We start from the raw sequence: 21,545 nt of genomic DNA, 5'->3' as shown, positions 1-21,545 counted from the left end.
TATGTATGTTATAGGATGTTAATAATGTTGTTATGTATGGATGTTAAAATGACTTAAAAATATTCAATGTCATGATCATTGTAGAGTTCAAATAGATGATAATGTACCAACTTTCTTGGTTGTAAAACGAGGCATAGGATAGGTATACCTACCTACCTACTTCTAGCGATCAGGAAGATACGGACTCTTCAGTCGTTTGCTCTTCATGGAAGTGGAGGATATTGCATTAAACCCTATACATAAGTAATAATAATTATTTAGATACCTACCTTTCAAAATAGGTAAATACCTTCAAATATATAGGAAGGTATTCCTAGTATTCCTACGCCTAATCCAGATATTCATTAAAGAAGGACACATAGTAGGTAGGTAATTTATAAAAGAAAATTTTAAGTTTATACCTACTACACACGTTGATAAAAATGATTGCAATTTGAGGGCTTTCGTTCATGTCCACGATATTCAAAGAAAAGTAGACTATGTGTGGCACAGGATATAACAGGAGCACGTTTATATTAATTTATATCCAAAAGATATCTTCTCCTATATCTTTCCCGGTCACTACATGGTGATAATCCAGACATTATATTGTCTTCCCTTTATGATGTGACTCCCTGAACAATTTAATAATAATTAATAGATAGTAGATACCCATTATTTTTTACGGGAAGAACCTCTAACTTTGTTTTTTTTTTACTGGCAGTAAACAATAATTTTATTTTTTATATTCCGTTTCATTCATATATGTAATGGCGCCAAAAATCGATTTATCATTACATACATTTTCTAAAATTAGAGTATTTAGCATTATTGGTTCCTACCATTATTGTTAAATTGCTAAATACGGGTTTTAAACGCGATGAGAATTTTAAAGTTATTTGTTGGAAACAATTTAAAAATAGTGAAGCCCATGTGAGGGTAGGTAGGCATCAAACTCGCGCCACAAGGAGACGACGCTTGGCAGCTACATCAGTCTCCCCGTGACTATGGTCGATGTATTTCGATTGAAAAGTCGGGCAACAAATAAGGTATTGTACCTTAAAACTCTTTAAGTTATTTAGCTTTATTTCGTTGAAAATCTTCGATTTCGATTAATCATATTACGATTTCAGGTCCGCTTGGAAGGAATTGCGGGGCGCTATGCCCTGTTGAAATTGATAGAACAGACAACCTAGAGTCCTCTGCACTGGGTGACCTAGGTCTACATTGAGTTTGCTTTTAGAAACAATTGAAGAGGTCTGGCGACACATACACAGGTATATAAATAAAATGGTTCTAAAAAGTTATATTAACGCAAGTTTATAAGAGTTCCTTTTATAGTCAAAAGTAAGAAAATAGAATAGACACAAAATTATTACTTTGTACTAGTTTGTGTCTAAAACTTTGTTCGCGATGTTAAGGGAGTTTTGATTGCCATACCATTATCTTCAATTTCATATTAATCTAAAATTAACAATATACCTAGGTAGGTACCTACACAACAATTTTTGCTAAGCAGTACTTTGTAGCTGGGGTTTTATAGTTCCATGTTGGAAGACTAACCTTGAGACTTTATATTTAAAACTCTTAGGAGAAAATCCTCATCAGGGGCATCATTATTTGGTTAAATGCCATAGCTTGTTTACAATCTACACCAGGAATACTAAATTCAAAATAAGTACAGGCCTATAAGTTGTCTAGATTTGAATAACCAAAAAAGGTTTCATTCAAATCATGAAAGTTATACATTGTACACACCATATTCTGACCACTCAATGATTTGAATTGATAATCGCATCTTGGTCTGAGGATAAGATAAATAAAAGGACAACTTTATATTCACTGAAAGTATATTAGGACACTAATACCCCTCAAGGAAAGTTAATACAATAAATTGCTAAAACCTTTTCTATAAAACACAAATACAGGACTATTCAAAATCTCTCAATTTCTTTGTCCCAGACATTTTCTGGACCATTGAAACTGAATTAGTTTATAGTATCGGTTTAACAGTTTACAGAAGGTTTTTAAAAATTCAAGTTTGTGATGTTTTGTAGTGACCTGGTATCTTATGATAATGCACAAAGCATTGTCCATTAACAATTATTTGTGAGGCCTGCAAACTAATGATATTGTGGATTTCAAAGTTTGAATCTAACATCTTGTGAGTTTTAGTGTAACGTAATATTGTATGTTTAACTAGAAAATGTTGGGTTTCCACTGCTGGGCTGTGGTACTGGTGTGTCAAGACTTGAAGGCTTCTTATGTGTTCTGACAGCCAGCATCTGAAATTTATGACATAATCATTAAAATATAAGTTTATTATACTTGGCCAGCGTGGTGGACTCAAGGCCTAACCCCTCCCCCTCGTTTGGGAGGAGACCCTTGCCCTGCAGTGGGACAGATATGGGTTATTAAAAAAAAAAAAAAAAAGGTTTATATCAATTAATGGTGTGCTCATTGTCTTGGTTGTGTAGTTATGAGTCACAGAGTCTATGACTAGTGAACTGAGTTTAGATAAACTACCACTAAATGTACCTCAGAAACCGGGGGTCATTCAGTGATACTGATTAAAGCTAATAGTCGAAACAAATTATGTATTAAGGCTTATTCAATTAAGAGCGAAAAACGTTTGATCCATAAGTGTTTAAGTCAGAACCATAAAATATGCTTTGCACTTTAAATAAAAATCATGTTCAGTAGGATAGTAGTTTGTAACCATTATTAACCTTAGACAGTCAGTTATGTCGTGTCGTGTGATGCACTATAAGAATAAATATAATGTTGATACTTACTATTTTCAAATGTTAGGATGTCTTTTCTTGCTTTTTGTAAGTCATAAGTTATAAGGTCCCCTGCATTCTCTTTGTGTGAGGAATCCACTCCATGTACATAGCTAATGTCATGAGTGAAGAATGCTTAAGTATTCCTGGATGTTTCTAGTTTATTGTGACACTCTTCAAGAGATGATGCAGGGCAAGTATTATTGCAAGTAATAAACATGATGTTACACACAAAACTGTGCATTGTGGTTGTGGGCTTTCATCAGATATTCTGTAAAATACAGTTTAATGATTAGTTTGGATTATGAAGTGGGTAATTTTTTATACATACTGTCATTTGTGCTTGTGCTAATATAACTAGTCTTAATGACTGAGTGAGTGATGCTGTCAAAAGCTTTAGAGTAGTCTGTGAATACAATATGTCAACATCTGGTGAAAAGAACGAGTTAGCTAGAGCTAGTAAGAAAGTACAATGTATATTATACAATGTTTGTTAACATTTAAAATTCAAGTTGAATCTATACTAATATTATAAAGCTGAAGAGTTTGTTTGTTTGAACGCGCTAATCTCAGGAACTACTGGTCCGATTTGAAAAATTATTTCAATGTTAGATAGTCCATGTATCGAGGAAGGTTATAGGCTATATATCATTACGCTACGACCAATAGGAGCAGAGTAGCAGTAAAAAATGTTACAAAAACGGGGAAAATTATGATTCTCTTATGTGACGCAAGCGAAGTTGCGCAGGTCAGCTAGTAATGAATATATCTAGCAATCGTATAGTAGTTAACTGTTGATACTTAACTATTACGAAGTTAATCATTCTTGTACACAGTCTTTGTAATAAGTAGTGTTCTGTTGAAACCTGGATATTTGTGTTGCTTCTTGTAGGTCCTCATTATAAGGTCCCCTGCATTCTCTGTGTGTGAGGAATCCACTCCATTTACTTAGCTAATGTCTTCGAAGAATGCTTAAGTATTCCTGACTTTTTGTAGTTTATTGTGACACTCCTCAAGAGATGATGCAGGGGAAGTATTATTGTAAGTTATAAACATGATGTTACACACAAAACTCTGTACTGTTGTGATTGTGGGGTTTCATCAGATATTCTGAAAAATGATAACAAAACATCATACATTATTTACTAATCAAGAGAGAAACCAGCCCACAAAGGTAGCAGTCTGTGAGACTACATGCCCATAGTAGTGTAATAGAACTGTAACATTCTTAGTTCAAAGTTAATGACTGAGTGAGTGATGTTGTCAAAAGCTTTAGAGTAGTCTGTGTTACAATATGTCAACATCTGGTGGAGAGAATGAGCTAGCTAGAGCTAGTGAGAGAGTTCAAAGAATGTTATACAATGTTTGTTAAAAGTTGAGAAATGAATATAATATATCTAGCAATCATATAGTAGTTAACTGTTGATACTTACTATTGCAAAGTTAATCATTCTTGTACACAGTCTTTGTAATAAGTAGTCTTCTGTTGAAACCTGGATATTTGTCTTGCTTCTTGTAAGTCATCATTATAAGGTCCCCTGCATTCTCTTTGTGTGAGGAATCCACTCCATTTAAATAGCTAATGTCGTCGAAGAATGCTTAAGTATTCCTGACTTTTTCTAGTTTATTGTGACACTCCTCAAGAGATGATGCAGGGGAAGTATTATTGCAGGTAATAAACATGATGTTACACACAAAACTCTGCAGTGTTGTGGTTGTGTGCTTTTGTTGAATATTCTGTAAAATACAGTTAATTATTAATGACCTGATATAAAGTCATGTGATGGATTTTCGAGAATAATAATAACCAATACATATTTATGTATTATGTTGTTTTCCATTGCTTTGATAAGATGTAAGTGCACAAATATTATACTATCCATAACTCCATAGTAAAGGCAGAATATTTGTACATATACAAAGTGTTTTGTAACTATCTAAGATTAAGAATAACATGAATGTTAATTGTTGACACTTACTTAGAGTGCTGTTGACGATTAACACCTGGGTATTTGTCTTGCTTCTTGTAAGTCATCATTATAAGGTCCCCTGCATTCTCTTTGTGTGAGGAATACACTCCATTTACATAGCTAATGTCATGAGTGAAGAATGCTTAAGTATTCCTGACTTTTTGTAGTTTATTGTGACACTCCTCAAGAGATGATGCAGGGAAGTATTATTGTGAGTTATAAACATGATGTTACACACAAAACTGTGCAGTGTTGTGGTTGTGAGGTTTCATCAGATATTCTGTAAAATACAGTTCACATGAAGTATTCTGTAGTGTGGTAATCTTTAATTAATACTGTGCTATGTTGTATTGCTTGAATGCTTAGCACAGGGTGTATATGTACCTACATAAGTTATCTTAATGACTGAATGAGTGATGCTGTCGATAGCTTTAGAGCAGTCCCTGAACATATTATTTGAGTATTTAACTGAACCAATTTTTTCTAGTATCATTGTGGTCAGAGAAGAGCTAGTGAGAAAGTCTAAATTGTGTTCTACACTTTAAACAATTGTTTGCCAACATTTTAATATAGAATTAAAAAATTGCAATAACAGAAGGTTAACAGTTAATACTTACTATTCTTTGCATTGCAACTTGTCATTACATGTCCTCCTGCATTCTCTTTGTGTGAGGAATCCACTCCATTTGAATAGCTAATGTCGTCGAAGAATGCTTAAGTATTCCTGACTTTTTCTAGTTTATTGTGACACTCCTCAAGAGATGATGCAGGGGAAGTATTATTGTAAGTTATAAACATGATGTTACACAAAACTGTGCAGTGTTGTGGTAGTGTGCAGTCCTTGGATGTTCTGTAAAATACAGTTTAATGATAAGTATGGATTTTTAAGTTCATTGTTAAATCATATTGTCATTGTGCTTGTGCTAGTTTTAGCAATTTAGCTTTAAAGTAGTCCCTGAACACATTATTTAGGCATTTAACTTAACCAATCTTTTCTAGTATCATTGCGGTCAGAGAAGAGCTAGTGAGAAAGTCTAAATTGTGTTTTACACTTTAAACAATTGTTTGCCAACATTTAAGTATAGAATTTAAAAAAATTGCAATGAAAGAAGGTTAACACTTAATACTTACTATTCTTTGCATTGCAACTTGTTATTTCCTCCTGCATTCTCTTTGTGTGAGGAATCCAGACCATTGACATAGCTAATGTCAAGAGGGAACAATGTCTAAGTATTCCTGGATGTTTCTAGTTTATTGTGACACTCCTCAAGAGATGATGCAGGGGAAGTATAATTGCAAGTAATAAACATGATGTTACACACAAAACTCTGTAGTGTTGTGGTTGTGATCTTTCCTGAGATACTCTGTAAAATACAGTTTAATGATTAGTTTGGTTTATGAAGTGGGTCATCTTTAATACATACTGTCATTTGTGCTTGTGCTAATATAAGCAGTTTTAATGACTGAGTGAGTGATGTTGTGAAAAGCTTTAGAGTAGTCTGTAAATACAATATGTCAACATCTTGTGAAGAGAACAAGCCAGCTAGAGCTAGTGAGAGAGTACAAAGAATGTTATACAATGTTTGAATGCTTGTCAAACAGTTGAATAATGAATATATCTAGCAATCATATAGTAGTAAACAGTTGATACTTACTATTACAGAAAAGTTCATTCTTGTACACAGTCTATGTAATAAGTAGTGTTCTGTTGAAACTTGGATATTTGTCTTGCTTCTTGTAAGTCATCATTATAAGGTCCCCTGCATTCTCTTCGTGTGAGGAATCCACTCCATTTACATAGCTAATGTCATGAGTGAAGAATGCTTAAGTATTCCTGACTTTTTGTAGTTTATTGTGACACTCCTCAAGAGATGATGCAGGGGAAGTATTATTGTGAGTTATAAACATGATGTTACACACAAAACTCTGCAGTGTTGTGGTTGTGAGGTTTCATCAGATATTCTGTAAAATACAGTTCACATGAAGTATTCTGTAGTGTGGTAATCTTTAATTAATACTGTGCTGTGTGGTTTTTCATTGCTTGAATGCATAACACTGCGTATATGTACCTACATAAGTTATCTTAATGACTGAATGAGTGATGCTGTCGATAGCTTTAGAGTAGTCTCTAAACACACAATTTATGGAGCCTTTAAAGTTTACCAGTCATTTCTAATATCTAATTAATTTTGTGGTCAGTGAAGAGCTACAGAAAAAGTGTAAATTGTGTTTTACACTTAAAACAATTGTTTGCCAAAAAGTGCAACAACAGAAGGTTTACGTTTAATACTTACTCTTATTTGCATTTATGCAACTTGTCATTAAATATTCCCCTGCATTCTCTTTGTGTGAGGAATACACTTCATTTACGTAGCTTATGTCTTCGAAGAATGCTTAAGTATTCCTGACTTTTTCTAGTTTATTGTGACACTCCTCAAGAGATGATGCAGGGGAAGTATTATTGCAGGTAATAAACATGATGTTACACACAAAACTCTGCAGTGTTGTGGTTGTGTTTTCATCAGATATTCTGTAAAATAATAACAGAACATCATACATTACTTACTAATCAAAAGAGAAACCAGCCCACAAAGGTAGCAGTCTGTGAGACTACATGTCCATAGTAGTGTAATAGAAATGTAATATCCTTATTTAAAGGTTAATGACTGAGTATGTGATGCTGTCAAAAGCTTTAGAGTAGTCTAGAGAGTACACTCTATCAACATGTGGTGAAGAGAATGAGATAGCTAGAGCTTGTGAGAGTTTAATGTATGTTATACTATGTTTGTTAACATCTGAGACTAATCGTTGAGTAATGAATAGGTATAATATATCTAGCAACTATAATGAAGTAAACTGTTGATACTTACTATTACAGAAAAGTACATTCTAGTGCACAGTCTTTGTAATAAATTGTCTTCCATTGAAACCTGGATATTTGTCTTGCTTCTTGTAAGTAATCATTATAAGGTCCCCTGCATTCTCTTTGTGTGAGGAATACACTCCATTTACATAGCTAATGTCATGAGTGAAGAATGCTTAAGTATTCCTGACTTTTTGTAGTTTATTGTGACACTCCTCAAGAGATGATGCAGGGGAAGTACACAAAACTCTGTAGTGTTGTGGTTGTGTGCTTTTGTTGAATATTCTGTAAAATACAGTTAATTATTAATGACCTGACATAAAGTCATGAGATGGATTTTCGAGAATAATAATATCCAATACATATTTATGTACTATGTTGTTTTCCATTGCTTTGATAAGATGTAAGTGGACAAATATTATACTATCCATAACTCCATAGTAAAGGCAGAATATTTGTACATATACAAAGTGTTTTGTAACTATCTAAGATTAAGAATAACATGAATGTTAATTGTTGACACTTACTTAAAGTGCTGTTGACAATTAACACCTGGGTATTTGTGTTGCTTCTTGTAAGTCTTCATTATAAGGTCCCCTGCATTCTCTTTGTGTGAGGAATACACTCCATTTAAATAGCTAATGTGGTGAGTGAAGAATGTCTAAGTATTCCTGACTTTTTGTAGTTTATTGTGACACTCCTCAAGAGATGATGCAGGGGAAGTACTGTTGCAAGTAATAAACATGATGTTACACACAAAACTCTGTAGTGTTGTAGTTGTGGGATTTTCTCGAACAATCTGAAAAATGAGTTTATTGCTAATAATCTCATATCATGTGAAGGACTTAAAAGTGGGTCATGTTTTGGAAGTCAGATTAAATTGTGGGTCGGCTGTCACTTTCGAATATCTATGGCAGTCGTTAACAGTTGTCAGAAGCTTGAAAGTCTGACAACCAGTCGTACCCAGGTAACTGTAATGTGGAGGTCTGATAGGCAGTCGCTTCATATAACATACTGGTATCCAGCTGCATCTGGGTGGTACTAGAAGTTGACTCCAATATAATTGGAAGAAAGGCTAGGCTGATGGTGATTGTTATTGATGTATTTTCAAGTGCGTCATCTTAATTAAATACTGTCATAAGTATGTAGTTTTGGATTTCTTGGTTGGAATAATAGAAGGTTATAACATAGTACTAATATAAGCACTCTTAAAGACTGAGTGAGTGATGCTGTCAAAGGCTTTAGAGTAGTCTGTGAATACAATATGTCAACATCTGGTGATGAGAATGAGCTAGCTAGAGCTAGTGAGAGAGTTCAATGTATATTATACAATGTTTGTTATAAGTTGAAAAATTAATATATATAATTTATCTAACAATCATATAGTAGTTAACTGTTGATACTTACTATTACAGAAAAGTTCATTCTTGTACACAGACTTTGTAATAAGTAGTCTTCTGTTGAAACCTGGATATTTGTCTTGCTTCTTGTAAGTCATCATTATAAGGTCCCCTGCATTCTCTTTGTGTGAGGAATCAACTCCATTTAAATAGCTAATGTCGTCGAAGAATGCTTAAGTATTCCTGACTTTTTGTAGTTTATTGTGACACTCCTCAAGAGATGATGCAGGGGAAGTATTATTGGAAGTTATAAACATGATGTTACACACAGAACTCTGCAGTGTTGTGGTTGTGTGCTTTTGTTGAGTATTCTGTAAAATACAGTTAATTATTAATGATCTGATATTAAGTCATGTGAGGGATTTTCGAGAGTAATATTTATGTATTATGTTGTTTTCCATGCTTTGATAAGATGTAAGTGGACTAATATTATATTATCCATAACTCCATAGAAAAGGTACAATATTTGTACATATACAAAGTGTTTTGTAACTATCTAAGATTAAAAGTTGAATATAAATGATTTTTAAGAATATCATAAATGTTAATTTTTGATACTTACTTAAAGTGCTGTTGACAATTAACACCTGGATATTTCTCTTGCTTTTTGTAAGTCATAAGTTATAAGGTCCCCTGCATTCTCTTTGTGTGAGGAATACACTCCATTTACATAGCTAATGTCATGAGTGAAGAATGCTTAAGTATTCCTGACTTTTTGAAGTTTATTGTGACACTCCTCAAGAGATGATGCAGGGGAAGTATTATTGCAAGTTATAAACATGATGTTACACACAAAACTCTGCAGTGTTGTGGTTGTGTACTTTCCTTGGATATTCAGTAAAATACAGTTTAAAGATTAGCTTGATTTATGAAGTGGGTCATCTTTAATACATACTGTCATTTGTGCTTTTGCTAATATAACTAGTCTTAATGACTGAGTGAGTGATGCTGTCAAAAGCTTTAGAGTAGTCTGTGTTACAATATGTCAACATCTGGTGGAGAGAACAAGCTAGCTAGAGCTAGTGAGAGTGTCCACCGTATGTTATACTATGTTTGTTAACATCTGAGACTACTAGTTAAATAATGAATAGGTATAATATATCTAGGAACTATAATGAAGTAAACTGTTCATACTTACTATAATAGAAAAGTTCATTCTAGTGCACAGTCTTTGTAATAAGTAATCTTCTGTTGAAACCTGGATATTTGTCTTGCTTCTTGTCATCATTATAAGGTCCCCTGCATTCTCTTTGTGTGAGGAATCCACTCCATTTACATAGCTAATGTCATGAGTGAAGAATGCTTAAGTATTCCTGACTTTTTCTAGTTTATTGTGACACTCCTCAAGAGATGATGCAGGGGAAGTATTATTGCAAGAATTAAACATGATGTTACACACAAAGCTGTGTAGTGTTGCGGTCGTGCCTTTTCGTCGGATATTCTGTAAAATACAGTTTACATGAAGTATTTTGTAGCGTGGTAATTTTTAATTAATTCTGTGCTGTGTTGTTTTTCATTGCTTGAATTCGTCACACTGCGTATACATATGTACCTACATAAGTTATCTTAATGACTGAATAACCCCCGGTTTCTGAGTACATTTAACGGTAGTTTATCTTTTCAATTACGGTTTTTTTTATATGAGTTTTGACACTTTTGAATAGATAAACTACCGCTAAATGTACCTCAGAATCCGGCGGTAAGTGATGCTGTCGAAAGCTTTAGAGTAGTCTCTGAACACATTATTTATGGAGCCTTTAAAGTATTCCAGTCTCTCTTATTATCTTATTAATAGTGTGGTCAGTGAAGAGCTAAAGAGAAAGCCAAAATTGTGTTTTACACTTAAAACAATTGCTTGCCAAAAAGTGTATCATAACCATTTATAGATTTAATTTGCAATTACAGAAGGTTAACAGTTAATACTTACTATTCTTTGCATTTTGCAACTTGTCATTACATGTCCCCCTGCATTCTCTTTGTGTGAGGAATCCAGAACATTTACATTGCTAATGTCGTTGAAGAATGCTTAAGTATTCCTGACTTTTTCTAGTTTATTGTGACACTCCTCAAGAGATGATGCAGGGGAAGTATTATTGTAAGTTATAAACATGATGTTACACACAAAACTCTGCAGTGTTGTGGTTGTGGTTTCATCAGATATTCTGTAAAATGATAACAAAACATCATACATTACTTACTAATCAAGAGAGAAACCAGCCCACAAAGGTAGCAGTCTGTGAGACTACATGTCCATAGTAGTGTAATAGAACTGTAACATTCTTAGTTAAAGGGTAATTAATGACTGAGTGAGTGATGTTGTCAAAAGCTTTAGAGTAGTCACAATATGTTAACATCTGGTGAAGAGAACGAGCTAGCTGGAGCTAGTGAGAGAGTACAATGTATGTTGTACAAAGTTTGTTAACATTTAAAATTGAAGGTGAATAATGAATATAATATATCTAGCAATCATATTGAAGTTAACTCTTCATACTTACTATTACAAAGTTAATTATTCTTGTACACAGTCCTTGCAATAAGTAGTCTTGTGTTGAAACCTGGATATTTGTCTTGCTTCTTGTAATAGATCATTATAAGGACCCCTGCATTCTCTTTGTGTGAGGAATCAACTCCATTTACATAGCTAATGTGGTAAGTGAAGAATGCTTAAGTATTCCTGACTTTTTCTAGTTTATTGTGACACTCCTCAAGAGATAATGCAGGGGAAACATGATGTTACACTAAACTCTGCAGTGCTGTGGTTGTGTATATTCTGTAAAATTAATGTATTGTTAATTAGCTGACCCCGCAAACTTTGTTTTGTCTTATAGATTATCTAAAATGACTATTAATAATAGGGGTTGTTGATGAAATAGTAAACATTTAAAGATAAGGCATAACGGTAAATTACTAAGGGGTATGAAAAATAGGTGTTGACCGATTCTCTGACCTATGTAATATGCTCACAAAATTTCATGAGAATTGTGCCGTTTCAGAGGAGTATTAGAATGAACATTGTGACATGAGAATTTTATTTATAAGACAATCTAATAACAGTATCTTGTGATGTATTTTGAAGTATGTCATCTTAATTAGATACTGTTAAAAGTATGTAGTTTTGGATTTCTTGGTTAGAATGATTAAAGGGTTATAACATAGTACTAATATAAGCACTCTTAATGACTGAGTGAGTGATGTTGTCAAAAGATTGGAGTAGTCTGTGAATACAATATTTCAAAATCTTGTGAAGAGAACGAGCTAGCTAGAGCTAGTGAGAGAATTCAAAGTATGTCATACAATATTTGTTAAAAGTTGAAAAATGGATATAATATATCTAGCAATCATATAGTAGTTAACTGTTGATACTTACTATTGCAAAGTTAATCATTCTTGTACACAGTCTTTGTAATAAGTAGTCTTCTGTTGAAACCTCCATATTTGCGTTGCTTCTTGTAAGTCAACATTATAAGGTCCCCAGCATTCTCTTTGTGTGAGGAATCCACTCCATTTACATAGCTAATGTCGTTGAAGAATGCTTAAGTATTCCTGACTTTTTCTAGTTTATTGTGACACTCCTCAAGAGATGATGCAGGGGAAGTATTATTGCAAGTTATAAACATGATGTTACACACAAAACTCTGTAGTGTTGTGGTTGTGCCTTTTCGTCGGATATTCTGTAAAATACAGTTCACATGAAGTATTTTGTAGTGTGGTAATCTTTAATTAATACTGTGCTGTGTTGTTTTTCATTGCTTGAATGCATAACACTGCGTATATGTACCTACATAAGTTGTCTTAATGACTGAATATTGATGCTGTCGAAAGCTTTACAGCAGTCTCTGAACACATTTGAGGAGCCTTAAGTTTTCCAGTCTCTTTTATTATCTTACTAGCTGACCCGCGCTACTTCGCTTGCGTCACATAAAAGAGAATGGGTCAGAATTTTCCATGTTTTTGTAACACTTTTTACTGTTACCTACTCTGCTCCTATTGGTCGTAGCGTGATGATATAAAATATGCTTTTTTTTTCACGAAAAATATTCTCAAAATTATTTATTTCTCTTAGTATAACGAAGTCGCGCTAAGATATCCGCCATTAAAACAGTTGCCATGGCAACGGAATTTTGTTAATTCAATGTCATTACAATATTGATTTTTCGCGACTTCGTTGAATTTTCTGAATTTTCCCGGGAATTGCGTCATTTTCCCGGAGTAAAAAGTAGCCTATGTCCTTTCTCGGGTATCAAAATATCTCCATACCAAATTTCATGCAAATTGGTTCAGTAGTTTAGACGTGATTGAGTAGCAGACAGACAGACAGACAGACAGACAGAGTTACTTTCGCATTTATAATATTAGTATGGAAGTATGGAATAGTATGGAATTAGTATGGATTAATAGTGTGGTCAGTGAAGAGCTACAGAGAAAGTCTAAATTGTGTTTTAAAAAATATTATTTATTGAATGCAATAACGGAAGGTTAACAGTTAATACTTACTATTCTTTGCATTGCAACTTTTCAGTACATGTCCCCCTGCATTTTCTTTGTGTGAGGAATCCACTCCATTTACATAGCTAATGTCGTTGAAGAATGCTTAAGTATTCCTGACTTTTTCTAGTTTATTGTGACACTCCTCAAGAGATGATGCAGGGGAAATATTATCGTAAGTAATAAACATGATGTTACACACAAAACTGCAGTGTTGTGGTTGTGTGCTTTCCTCAGATATTCTGTAAAATACAGTTTAATAATTAGTTTGAATTATGAAGTGGGTAATTTTTTATACATACTGTCATTTGTGCTTGTGCTAATATGACTAGTCTTAATGACGGAGTGAGTGATGCTGTCAAAAGCTTTAGAGTAGTCTGTGAATACAATATGTCAACATCTGGTGGAGAGAATGAGCTAGCTAGAGCTAGTGAGAGAGTCCACCGTATGTATACTATGTTTGATAACATCTGAGACTAATCGTTGAGTAATGAATAGGTATAATATATGTAGCAACTATATTGAAGTAAACTGTTGATACTTACTATTATAGAAAAGTTCATTCTAGTGCACTGTCTTTGTAATAAGTAGTGTTCTGTTGAAACCTGGATATTTGTGTTGCTTCTTGTAAGTGATCATTATAAGGTCCCCTGCATTCTCTTTGTGTGAGGAATCCACTCCAGTTACATAGCTAATGTCGTCGCAGAATGTCTAAGTATTCCTGGATGTTTCTAGTTTATTGTGACACTCCTCAAGAGATGATGCAGGATATTATTGCAAGTAATAAATATGTTACACACAAAACTCTTTAGTGTTGTAGTTGTGTGATTTTCTCGAATAATCTGAAAATGAAGTTTATTGTTAATAATCTCATATCATGTGAAGGACTTAAAAGTGGGTCATGTTTTGGAAGTCACATTAAATTGTAAGTTGGCTGTCATTTTCGAATATCTATGACAGTCGTTAACAGTAGTCAGAAGCTTGAAAGTCTGACAACCAGTCGTACCCAGGTAACTGGGTTGTGGAGGTCTGATAGGCAGTCGCTTCATGTAACATACTGGTATCCAGCTGCATTTGGTGGCACTAGTAGCCGATTCCAATATAGTTGGAAGAAAGGCTAGGCTGATGGTGATTGTTATCTCTGCACTCTTAATGACTGAGTGTGTGATGCTGTCAAAAGTGTTAGAGTAGTCAGAGATATACAATATATCAACATCTGGTGAAGAGAATGAGCTAGATATAGCTAGTGAGAGAGTTCAATGTACATTATACAATGTTTGAATCTTTGTCAAAAAGTTGAATATTGAATATATCTAAGAATCATATTGAAGTAACTTGTTGATACTTACTATTATGGAAAAGTTCATTCTTGTACACAGTCTTGGCAATAAGAAGTTTTCTGTTGAAACCTGGACATTTATGTTGCTTCTTGTAAGTCATCATTATAAGGTCCCCTGCATTCTCTTTGTGTGAGGAATCCACTCCAGTTACATAGCTAATGTCATGAGTGAAGAATGCTTAAGTATTCCTGACTTTTTGTAGTTTATTGTGACACTCCTCAAGAGATGATGCAGGGGAAGTATTATTGCAAGTTATAAACATGATGTTACACACAAAACTGTGTATTGTTGTGATTGTGGGGTCTCATCAGATATTCTGTAAAATGACAACAAAACATCATACATTCCTTATTAATCAAGAGAGAAACCAGCCCACAAAGGTAGCAGATTGTGAGATCACATCTCAATAGTAGTGTAATAGAAATGTAACATTCTTAGTTAAAGGGTAATTAATGACTGAGTGAGTGATGCTGTCAAAAGCTTTGGAGTAGTCTGTGAATACAATATGTCAACATCTGGTGGAGAGAATGAGCTAGCTAGAGCTAGTGAGAGAGTACAATGTATATTATACAATGTTTGTTAAAAGTTGAAAAGTGAATATAATATATCTAGCAATCATATAGTAGTTAAATGGTGACACTTACTATTACAAACTTTGTAATAAGTAGTTTTCTGTTGAAACCTGGATATTTGTGTTGCTTCTTGTAAGTCATCATTATAAGGTCCCCTGCATCCTCTTTGTGTGAGGAATACACTCCATTTAAATAGCTAATGTCGTCGAAGAATGCTTAAGTATTCCTGACTTTTTCTAGTTTATTGTGACACTCCTCAAGAGATGATGCAGGGGAAGTACTGTTGCAAGTAATAAACATGATGTTACACACAAAACTCTGTAGTGTTGTAGTTGTGGGATTTTCTCGAACAATCTGAAAAATGAGTTTATTGCTAATAATCTCATATCATGTGAAGGACTTAAAAGTGGGTCATGTTTTGGAAGTCACATTAAATTGTGGGTCGGCTGTCACTTTCGAATATCTATGGCAGTCGTTAACAGTTGTCAGAAGCTTGAAAGTCTGACAACCAGTCATACCCAGGTAACTGGGTTGTGGAGGTCTGATCGGCAGTCACTTCATGTAACATACTGGTATCCAGCAGCATCTGGGTGGTACTAGAAGTTGACTCCAATATAATTGGAAGAAAGGCTAGGCTGATGGTGATTGTTATTGATGTATTTTCAAGTGCGTCATCTTAATTAAATACTGTCATAAGTATGTAGTTTTGGATTTCTTGGTTGTAATGATAGAGGGTTATAACATAGTACTAATATAAGCACTCTTAATGACTGAGTGAGTGATGTTGTCAAAAGCTTTAGACTGAGATATACAATATGTCAACATCTGGTGAAGAGAATGAGCTAGCTAGAGCTAGTGAGAGAGTTCAATGTATATTATACAATATTTGTTAACATTTGAAATTAAAGTTGAATAATGAATATAATATTTTATATAGAGCAATCATGTAGTAGTTAACTGTTGATACTTACTATCACAGAAAAGTTCATTCTTGTACACAGTCTTTGTAATAGATAGTGTTCTGTTGAAACCTTGATATTTGTCTTGCTTCTTGTAAGTCATCATTATAAGGTCCCCTGCATTTTCTTTGTGTGAGGAATCCACTCCATTTACATAGCTAATGTCATGAGTGAAGAATGCTTAAGTATTCCTGACTTTTTCTAGTTTATTGTGACACTCCTCAAGAGATGATGCAGGGGAAGTATTATTGTAAGTTATAAACATGATGTTACACACAGAACTCTGTAGTGTTGTGGTTGTGTGCTTTTCTCGTATATTCTGTAAAATACAGTTAATTTACAATTGTCTCATATTAAGTCATGTGAAGGATTTTCAAGAGTAATAATTTCCAATACATATTTATGTATTATGTTGTTTCCATGCTTTGATAAGATGTAAGTGGACTTATATTATATTATCCATAACTCCATAGAAAAGGCAGAATATTTGTACATATACATAGTGTTTTGTAACTATCTAAGATTAAAAGTTGAATATATAAGAGATATAAGAATAGCATGAATGTTAATTGTGGATACTTACTTAAAGTGCTGTTGACAACACCTGGATATTTGTCTTGCTTCTAGTATGTTCTTGTAAGTCATCATTATAAGGTCCCCTGCATTCTCTTTGTGTGAGGAATCCACTCCATTTACATAGCTAATGTCATGAGTGAAGAATGCTTAAGTATTCCTGACTTTTTCTAGTTTATTGTGACACTCCTCAAGAGATGATGCAGGGGAAATATTATCGTAAGTAATAAACATGATGTTACACACAAAACTGCAGTGTTGTGGTTGTGTGTATTCTGTAAAATAAATGTATTGTTAACTAGCTGACCCGGCAAACTTTGCTTTGTCTTATAGACTATTTCAAATGACTATTAAAAATAGGGGTTGTTGATGAAAGGGTACATTTTTAAAGATAAGGCATAATGGTAAATGACTAAGGGGTATGAAAAATAAGTGTTGACCGATTCTCTGACCTATGTAATATGCGCACAAAATTTCATGAGAATTGTGCCATTTCAGAGGAGTACTAGAATGAACACTGTGACATGAGAATTTTATATTTAAGACAATCTTATTACAATATCATGTGATGTAGTTTGAAGTGCGTCATCTTAATTAAATACTGTCATAATTATGTAGTTTTGGATTTCTTGGTTGTAATGATAGAGGGTTATAACATAGTATTTATATAAGCACTCTTAATGACTGAGTGAGTGATGCTGTCAAAAGCTTTAGAGAAGTCTGAGATATACAATACGTCAACATCTGGTGAAGAGAATGAGCTAGCTGGAGCTAGTGAGAGAATTCAATGTATATTATACAATGTTTGAATGCTTGTCAAAAAGTTGAATAATGAATATATCTAGCAATCATATAGTAGTAAACAGTTGATACTTACTATTACAGAAAAGTTCATTCTTGTACACAGTCTATGTAATAAGTAGTGTTCTGTTGAAACTTGGATATTTGTCTTGCTTCTTGTAAGTCATCATTATAAGGACCCCTGCATTCTCTTTGTGTGAGGAATCCACTCCATTTACATAGCTAATGTCAAGAGTGAACAATGTCTAAGTATTCCTGAATGTTTCTAGTTTATTGTGACACTCCTCAAGAGATGATGCAGGGGAAGTATTATTGCAGGTAATAAACATGATGTTACACACAAAACTCTGCAGTGTTGTGGTTGTGAGGTTTCATCAGATATTCTGTAAAATACAGTTCACATGAAGTATTCTGTAGTGTGGTAATCTTTAATTAATACTGTGCTATGTTGTTTTTCATTGCTTAAATGCATAACACTGCGTATATGTACCTACATAAGTTATCTTAATGACTGAATAAGTGATGCTGTCGAAAGCTTTACAGCAGTCTCTGAACACATTTGAGGAGCCTTAAAAGTTTACCAGTCATTTCTAATATCTAATTAATTTTGTGGTCAGTGAAGAGCTACAGAGAAAGTCTTAATTGTGTTTTACACTTTTGTTTTCCAACATTTAAAAAATATTATTTATTGAATGCAATAACGGTAGATTAACAGTTAATACTTACTATTCTTTACATTGTAACTTGTCACTACATGTCCCCCTGCATTCTCTTTGTGTGAGGAATCCACTCCATTTACATAGCTAATGTGGCGAGTTAAGAATGTCTAAGTATTCCTGGCTTTTTCTAGTTTATTGTGACACTCCTCAAGAGATGATGCAGGGAAACATAAACATGATGTTACACACAAAACTCTGCAGTGTTGTGCTTGTGTGCTTTCCTTGGATATTCTGTAAAATAATAACAAAACATCATACATTGCTTACTAATCAAGAGAGAAACCAGCCTGTGAAGGAAGCAGACTGAGACCACATGTTCATAGTAGAGTAATAAAATTGTAATATTTTTATTTAAAGGGTAATGACTGAGTGAGTGATGCTGTCAAAAGCATTAGAGTAGTCTGTGAATACAATATGTAAATAACATCTGGTGATGAGAATGAGCTAGCTCTAGGCTTGTGGGAGAGTACAAAGTATGTTATACAGTGTTTGCCAAAAGTTGATACTTACTATTAAAGAAAAGTTCATTCTTGTACACAGTCCTTGCAATAAGTAGTCTTCTGTTGAAACCTGGATATCTGTCTTGCTTCTTGTAAGTCATCATTATAAGGTCCCCTGCATACTCTTTGTGTGAGGAATCCACTCCATTTTTATAGCTAATGTGGTGAGTGAACCTAATATCCTGATACCTAAGTATCCCTGACTTTTTCTTGTTTATTGTGACACTCCTCAAGAGATGGTGCAGAGGATTATTGCAAGTAATAACCATAGCTTTTGGAAAATGCATACTGTGCTGAGCTCTCAAACAAGTTTCGAAGCGTACAGGATCAATGTACATCATAAATTATTTAGAAGTGTGTTCTGTGTGTTTAAAATCTCATATGTTTGTGTCCAATTACTGAAGAGCTTTATCTTTAAGACAATGACTTTATCTTGCCTAATGTGGCTGCTTTATTTTAAAATATATTAAAGTATTGGTCAATGAATCTTCACAACTTATTCAGATGTCCGCTTTAGGCTCTCCATTTATTGCTGGGCTTGAGATCCTGCTCCCTTTTCTTCTAATAGCCAGCATCTGAAGTTATTCATTTAGAAATTTAGTTTATTCAAATCAATCAATAATAATTAACACATAAATATATTGACCTCTAACTCTTTCACAAAGTAAATAATGATTTTAACTTCATGTGTTTTCAAGCAAATGATTGAAATGTAGTAACTCTCCCTAACTTGAACAAGGAGAGCATAGGGACCGGCTTCAGTAATAACAACATTAGGACGCCATTTTGTGATGTTGTTGAACCCACGAGGTCAATGCATACAAGCTTGCCGGTCTACTTACTTGAATCAGCCGTGAAATCTTGTTGATAGCGAAGTTCGAAGAGCTGTCCGTCCTGGCCGTTTGTGACTACATCTTCATTCACCAATTACTCTATTAAATTCAAGTAATAGCAAATGTTCTTGTGCTCTATTGAGTTGAAGCCGTAACCGTTTTTAATTGTTATAACTGTCTTGTTTCTGAATGACTTATATAAAACAAAAGCGTCCCTAAAGGTTGCAATTAAAATATCATTCGTTAACACTACACTTCACGGCGTAAAATTACCGTTACGATTTTCGATAGTCCATTGTTTTGTGTACAATAGTTCCGAGACCGACGCTGTGTGAAATGACAGGTGCCAAACGCCGAAAGCTTCATGCGCCGTTCCAAGCTCCCCGTCCCAAGCTTTTTGTCTATGGGCACGCTAACACTCGCGTTTAGTTATTGCGGCAGCTTTGGAGAATAAAATAAGAAACTGGTTATTGGTATTGAGTAAGTTAAACACACAAGGAAACTAAGTAATCTTGAATTAAAAATAACTGAAAATTTTACTTGCGTATGAATTAGGCGGATTTACCCCGCGTAACAAGTTTGGCAGAGTAAATTGTTTGTATTCAAATTATAAATGCGAAAGTTTGTCTATCTGTTTGCTCGGCTAAACTGCTGAACCAATTTAGATATATTTTAGCATGGTGTTGGCATTTTTCCATGATAATAATCTGTAGATATACCTAAGTTTAAGGTTTAGTAAAAGCTTGCCACGCGAACAATACACTTACGTAAAAGTTTATTAAATGGAAAGATATGCATTTTTTGTTGAATATCGTCGAAATTAAAAATATTTATTTTTTGTGATAAATCAACTAACAGACATTTAAAAACAAAACTACATTGTAATCATAAATGATTACACGTGATTGTTTCTTTCGAAAGGTTTGTTCTCCTTCACAGTCAGCTATTGACGATAAAAACCTTGGCTTTTGAAGCCAAATAACCGTTTAAAAAGCTTTACTAATACAATGTTTTCCTGTTAATTCACGGTAGTAATCACGTTTTCCTGATGTCGTAAATTTCGAGTATTGCTAAAGTAATTCCGTAAGAAGATTGTATGACTTCTGAACTGTTTGCACAACTTGTGGTTTCAAGAAAGATGAGGCAATACAAGGAAGAAAACGGCACGAGCTTCGGATGTTTTTTTTAAGACCACTGCTGTACTGCGTGTTGCTCTAGTGTCGTGAGGACTTTACAAACATCGGACTCAAAGTATAACTAAGCCCGAAACAACTACTTGTGGATCGCACAAATAATATAATTGTTCCATGAGGGAATCGAACCCACGACCTCTCGACACAATAAGAGTGACGTGGCCACCTTTTTTCTGAATTAAACAGTTAATAAAATAATTATAAACCCTATCGTATTCTTCTCCGCACTGTGGGCTGAGGCCTTTATATTATTCGAAAACAAACATGTTTTGCAAGAGATGTCGTATTTCAGCCCAATAATATTGTTATCTACATTACCTACCAACCAGCTATTTCATAATTTATAATCTCTATAACAATATACATGTTAGTGTCAAAAATTATATTAGGTATTAAGTTCCGTGTACGAGTACCTACGTGGCAGAGGGCTACGTATTGATTTGGATTGAAGAACAAACCTATCATAGTAAAGAACATACCTACCTTGCACTTGGGAATTCGCGCCCATTAACTGCGTTATGACTTTCCGATATGCTGTTAAAAAAATAAAGTAATTTTAGCCTAGTAAGAAAATG

At 34.0% G+C, this 21,545-nt stretch overlaps 1 long non-coding RNA gene across 2 annotated transcripts; it reads right to left on the bottom strand.

Annotated features, from left to right (window-relative positions):
* Window positions 1-1,817: 1,817 nt before the first annotated feature.
* Window positions 1,818-20,103, bottom strand: LOC142986428 (uncharacterized). Of its 2 annotated transcripts, XR_012960366.1 has the most exons (27): window positions 19,787-20,103; window positions 18,955-19,519; window positions 18,452-18,675; window positions 17,802-18,108; window positions 16,935-17,199; window positions 16,364-16,670; window positions 15,465-15,746; window positions 14,830-15,136; window positions 14,026-14,322; window positions 13,490-13,722; window positions 12,363-12,666; window positions 11,491-11,765; window positions 10,923-11,157; window positions 10,134-10,436; window positions 9,558-9,820; window positions 9,003-9,306; window positions 8,123-8,394; window positions 7,603-7,880; window positions 7,027-7,262; window positions 6,388-6,694; window positions 5,864-6,096; window positions 5,350-5,582; window positions 4,742-5,012; window positions 4,196-4,499; window positions 3,569-3,872; window positions 2,775-3,033; window positions 1,818-2,264 (listed from the first exon to the last, which is right to left on the bottom strand). It is a non-coding gene; the product is annotated as an uncharacterized LOC142986428 (long non-coding RNA). The 2 variants fall into 2 exon arrangements; XR_012960365.1 differs by lacking the exon at window positions 9,558-9,820.
* Between the last annotated feature and the right edge of the window lie 1,442 nt (window positions 20,104-21,545).

The sequence above is a fragment of the Anticarsia gemmatalis genome, chromosome Z (genome assembly GCF_050436995.1).
Source record: "Anticarsia gemmatalis isolate Benzon Research Colony breed Stoneville strain chromosome Z, ilAntGemm2 primary, whole genome shotgun sequence".
Classification (NCBI taxonomy): domain Eukaryota; kingdom Metazoa; phylum Arthropoda; class Insecta; order Lepidoptera; family Erebidae; genus Anticarsia; species Anticarsia gemmatalis.
Note: the sequence above shows the minus strand (reverse complement) of the source record. Positions and strands in the feature narration are given on the sequence as shown.